Raw genomic sequence first — 5,821 nt, forward strand, 5'->3', positions numbered from 1 at the left:
TTCCTCCGCTAGCGGCGCGCGGCCTCCTATGTCATCGCGCCGAGCGCTTGCGCGTGAGGCTCCCGTCCCATGGCCAGGGCGGAAGAGACCCGTAGAAGCCACTACGCGTGCGCCTAACGGACGCAGCCTCCTGAGAGTCCTGCCTGCGCGCGCTGCTTCTCGCGCTCGGTCCCTGCCCCCGGAAGAGCAGCGGAGGAGCTCCTCCCCCCCAGCGCGCGCCTGCGACACGTGGCTGTGAGCAAATCGGTGCGGGGCTGGGGGCTGCCGTGTCAGAAATCAGAGCAAGCCTGTCCCTCCTGCACGCAGAGCGGCGGCGGGACCTGCCCAATTTTCTGCGTTAAGAACTTGCTCTGGGTAAAGGGTAAACCCAGGGTGCACCTGGGGGAAAGCACGCACGGGCCAGCTCCAGCTCGGCAAGTGACTGGAACTGACCAGCAAGATGCAGAGGTAGCCCTGCCTTCTGCATCGCTGCTGGCAAGGGGACAAGGAAAAGAAACAACCCGCGAAGCTTGCACGGGGTGGTAGAATGGTGACACGTACAAAGAGCTTTACCTAAAGCTAGCACTTTTACATTACAGTCTCCAGCCCAACACTCAGTGTTACAAACCAGCCACTAAATATCCAGAGAAGGAAGAAGATGCTTTTTATGATTTGTCACAGCATGTGTTAACCCAGATCCCAAAACATAAGTGTCTATGGATAATTTTAACACACAGGTTGGAAGTAGCAATGTTGGGTTGGATTAAGTTGTAGGCAAGTACAGCGGGGGGGGGGGGGGGTAGAGATGAATTGAAATGGTGAATGATTAGTAGAAAATCATATTTAACAACCTAGTGACTGGGAACAATATTCCCTCAAAGAAATTCATAAAGTGACAGTGCCCCAGAGGGTACTATGAAGGACGAGGTAGATCACATCTGCATTTCAAAGAAGTTCTAATTTGTTAGCAGATGTAGAGGAACAGATGTGGGCAGTGGCCATAACCTTACTATCATTAAATTGAAGTTCACATTAAAAAGGATGAAGAAGGTTAGAAGACCGCACATCAACAGCACACTATTAAAAGACCCAGACACTAAGTTCAGTTTGTTGAAACCAGTCTTCAGTTTATTGTAGTAGAGTCAACTGAAAAAAAATCAAGACATATGCTCTACAGGAAGATATCAGAGCGTGCTACTTAGAAATGGCAAAGACAGTCCTAACAGCAACAGAGTCTAAAAAGGGAAGGATGGATTAGCAATGTGATTTAGGCAGCAGTGGAAAAGAAGCTAAAGCAAAATCTCTTGCATGCTAAGACGAAGACATAAGCAAGTGGAAGACTATGACAGAGCTCTAGCCAGAGAGATAAAAAGGAGTACTAGAGGAGATAAAAGGGCATATATATTGACAAAACATGTCAAGAGGCTGACCATGCTAGCCAAAGAGTGACCTTACAACCTTGTATAAGGATCAAACATCAAAGGAAACTTTAGCAATAGTGGAAGCCCTATTAAAGATGCAAATAGAAAAGACTTCTAGTGCAGAAGAACAAAGGGAAAGATGGGCAAAACATTTTCAGGCTGTTTTAAACAGACCAAGCCCAAGCAAAATTACTAGACATTTGTGACAAAGACCTACCACCCGAGTTTGGTATTGGTTTAGGAGATATTCTAGTGGATGTTAGAAAAGCCATCAGTAATCTTAAAAATGGCAAAGCACCAGGAGAGGATATTACTGGAAAGACACTTAAAGCAAGTGCTGAAACAGCCCGCAGACTTTCTTGGGGTTTTTCAATAAAATATGGATAGAAGAAAAGAATCCATTCCACTGAAAGAGGCCTTTTAGTAAAATTGCCAAAGAAAGGTGACCTTACCAACTGCCATAGCTGGAGAGGAATCATTACTCAGTGCCTAGGAAATAATGCATCCTGGAATGTATCAAGAAGCAAATACAACTCCAACTTAACCTGCTTGTTCCTCTCTTTCATTGAGATCATGTGCAGACTATATTGTTATTCTCAGAACAAAGTATGGAGTGGCAAGCACCTCGCAATAAGTTTTCTTGATTGCACACAGAAACAGCCTTTGCAAAATTATGTATGCTATGGAATACCAGCAAAACCAATTTGAATAATTAAGGCTCTATATGATAATTCTGAACATGCAGCCAGAGATGGTGACAATAGCCAATAGTTTGCAGCAACAACTGTAGTAAGGCAAGGGTGTATTATGTCCCCCCTATTGTTTCCATTCATCATTTGCTATGTCAGGAAGAAAGTAACCGCAGAAGGCAACCGAGTAATTTTATGGGCAAATGATCAATCACAATTGGATGTCTGTTTTTCGTGATGACATCGTCCTGCTTAGTTCAACACATAATTTAATGGAAGAAAACACAGTGCTTTTGGCATGCACAACAAAAGTAGTATGTTCATTAACAGGAAGACAAAATAGATGACTACTAATGTTCCCAAAGCATTCAGAGTAAAAGTAGTAAGTCACGTTACCTTCCCAGGGAAAAATGTGCAATGAGGGTGACACCATGGTAAATGTCAAGCAATGAATATCAAAAGCAAACAACTTTCATAAACTTGGAGATTTGGAAAAATGGCCAGATTGACACCAACAAAAATACGAATATTTAACGCCAGCATCATGGCTGTCCTTTATGGAGCAGAGTCATGGAAATCTATAAGAAAATTGATAAGATTATTTCATTCCAAAGAAAATGCCTGTGAAAGTTCAGAGTTTCTTGGAAAGCGTTTCTGCAAAATCAGAAGTTCTAAGGAGAGCAAACCAACCTAAAGCATCAAATATGGTAAGATGACAAAGATGATCACATTTAGGACATCCTTTAAGGATGCCACCAACATGACTTCCACATCAAGTAAAGTCCACATGGACACCACCTGGAAAGATAGAAGGTGACCCAGAGAAACATGTGGAACAGAGAAATAAGCCAAATCCATCAACTGACACTCAGAAGGGCTCCTCTCTACAGTGCAAACGAAGATGAAAATAAGCAAATTGACCATCAATGAGACTGTACCAAAACAGATGTCACAAGTAGTTGTATTAAGATCTTCTATAGCAGAGTTAGCCAGCCTGGAATTTTTTACTTCTAATTTGCTTTAATTTTTTCCTCCCTTCTCACATTTCCCCCCCTACATTTCAGGCCCAGTTTAATAGTACACCTCTACCCTGATACAACGCTGTCCTCGGGAGCCAAAAAATCTTACCGCGTTATAGGTGAAACCACGTTATATTGAACTTGCTTTGATCCTCTGGAGTGTGCAGCGCAGCCCCGCCCCCCCGGAGCGCTGCTTTAACGTGTTATATCCGAATTCGTGTTATATCGGGCTGCGTTATATCGGGGTAGAGGTGTATCATGCATTTACATAGCACCTCATCCATTAACACCACTTTACAAAAGGGAGTTCTTGCAGGTATGGACTTTCTCCAGTGTGTATTTGTACAGCTTCTGGCACAAGGAGGCCCTGATCCTCACTGGGGCTTCTTGGTGTTAAAGACAAACTTTGAGATTGCATCACTTGCCATTTAAATGCAGCCAGCTCTGGGTTGTAATGTGGCAACTATTTAGCAGCACACCAGTAGTTTAGGCCAGGAATTAAATACCAGATCACCAGAAACTCAACACTTGCTTTGCAAGACAAAGATCCCTTTTCAGTTAACTACATATCCTCCATCACATTGCTTGTGTTCCTGAAGTTTCATTCCATGGATTAAGAGGAAGGGCTCCACACACTCCTAATTCCAGAATTTGAGAGTCACTGCCTTAATCCAGCTCAAACTGCAGGGGCAATTTGGGTGGAAATAGAATTACTCGAATTATCCCCACTCTCCTACACAAAATCGAATACTTTCGAAGACCAACATAAGGTTTTTAGTGACCACAAATGACCAGGACATTTGTTTTCATCCTTCACCCAAGTGACAGTGTTGCCAGCAATAGTGTGCCCCTAATCGCCACAGAGACCGACTCAGAGGAAAGAATGCACCCGCCAAATCAACACCACTTCCTGCAGCACCTAGATGCTCTTTGGAGGCCTCCATCCAAGCTCTGACAAGCCAGGACCTGCTTGCTTGTGTGAGCTTGGAAAAACCAAGGCACAAAGTGGCACAGGTACAGAAGATGAAAAAGTACTGTCTGAGCAGGGCACAAGTTTCTGCAGCATTAGAATGGATACAATAACATTTCATCTTTATTTCCTTTTTTGGAAGACACCAATGTAATTTGTGTAAAATCAAAGCAATTTAGTATGCATGTGCAACTAGCTGCAGGTTACTGTACTGCTCACTCTGTGGTGGTGATTTTGTTTCAATGTTTTTATTAAAAAAAAATTAAAGACCTCCATGGCACAACTTCTTCCCAGCATGGTTAAGTTTAGTTATAACAATTACAATACAATTACAACCAATAAATCGAGAAAAGAAAGTCTAACTTCAACAAAAAAAGGGCCACTTCAAACAAGATAAAAAACCTTTAAAAAAAAAAGACCCTGAAGGTTAGTTGCCAACAGGACTAATATATTGGCATTTGATTTCCTGCCATTTAACACAATGCAGAGACAAGTACTGCTGAGAAACAAGTGTTCCAATACAAGGTATACAGATGAGGTAATCTACAACACAGAAGTTGTTACAATCTGTAAACCCTTGCCCTCCCATCACCACTTGGACACACTATCCCAGTCTATTTAGTTGCATGCTTGTGCAGTGAATCTGATGTAGCATTTTATATAAAGAGCTTGTGTCACTTCCAGAACGGAGTCCTTCCATTCTCATCTTGTTTTCTTGCTTTCTTTTGCAAGGCTTGATGGGCACAAGAACCTTCAGCTGTTTGTGGTTTCCTTATTATACAGCCTTATCTACAATGATGCTCTCTTAGCTAGGAAGGAGCCAACTGTTTTGATTTACAGTCCTCCTTCCTCATTTACAAAAAAAAAATAAAAATTGGTTAAGTGTCCTGTGTAGCTCCCGACCTAGTGCAAACAAACCACAAGTGATATCTTTGCCATACTTGGTGCTTTTAGCTACTGCACATCAAGGAAACAGTCAACATGGTCCGATTTTCACATCATTCTAGGATATAAAAAGATTAAGTACAATAAATTTCCACTGGATGACATCATGGAGAAGAAAGCTACCCTGGTGCTCATTAAAAATTCATCTCCCATTTAGGTGATCCTAATGTAAAGGGGACTATGGGTTCCATGCTGGCCAGTTTCTCTCAATTTAATCCAGCCCATGCACTCAACTGCCTTACTTTGCAGAATTAATTGAAGCAATAAGGAAATAATGGTTGGACCCCCCCTCCCCCCCACAAAATTAAAGTGGTAGGTGCTTATAGAACAAGCAGGGGTGAAATGCCAAGGCTTCAGGACTTGTTGCAAGAACTAGAAGAGTACTCAATGCCCAGAACAAGCAGCTGCTGCTGCAACGGCATTAAAACGAGGATCCAGAAGTGATGGGTGCCATTGTGCTTAAAGTCTCTCCAGTGGAGCACCTGACAAGCTTAAGTGGTTTGATTTCAGTGAAGAGCAATGCACAAAAAGCTGGGAATTGTTTCCCTACCACAAATCCCAGCATGGCTGAGAAACAAAAGGAGTTCTATGGCAAAAGATCCTTATCCCAGGAGATACTTTGGCTTGTGATGCTTCTATAAGGCTTCTTTGCACTGCTCACTACAACAGATCATACAAAGGTGCATATGAATAGGAAAGCAGCCTCCCTCAATATGTGCAGGCCTGCAGGCCACTCCTGTGTAAAAGTGTGCGACACCAACCCAGTGAGACCTCTACACAGGGAACTTAAATCTAACC

This window comes from Emys orbicularis, chromosome 12 (genome assembly GCF_028017835.1).
Source record: "Emys orbicularis isolate rEmyOrb1 chromosome 12, rEmyOrb1.hap1, whole genome shotgun sequence".
Taxonomy (NCBI): Eukaryota; Metazoa; Chordata; order Testudines; family Emydidae; genus Emys; species Emys orbicularis.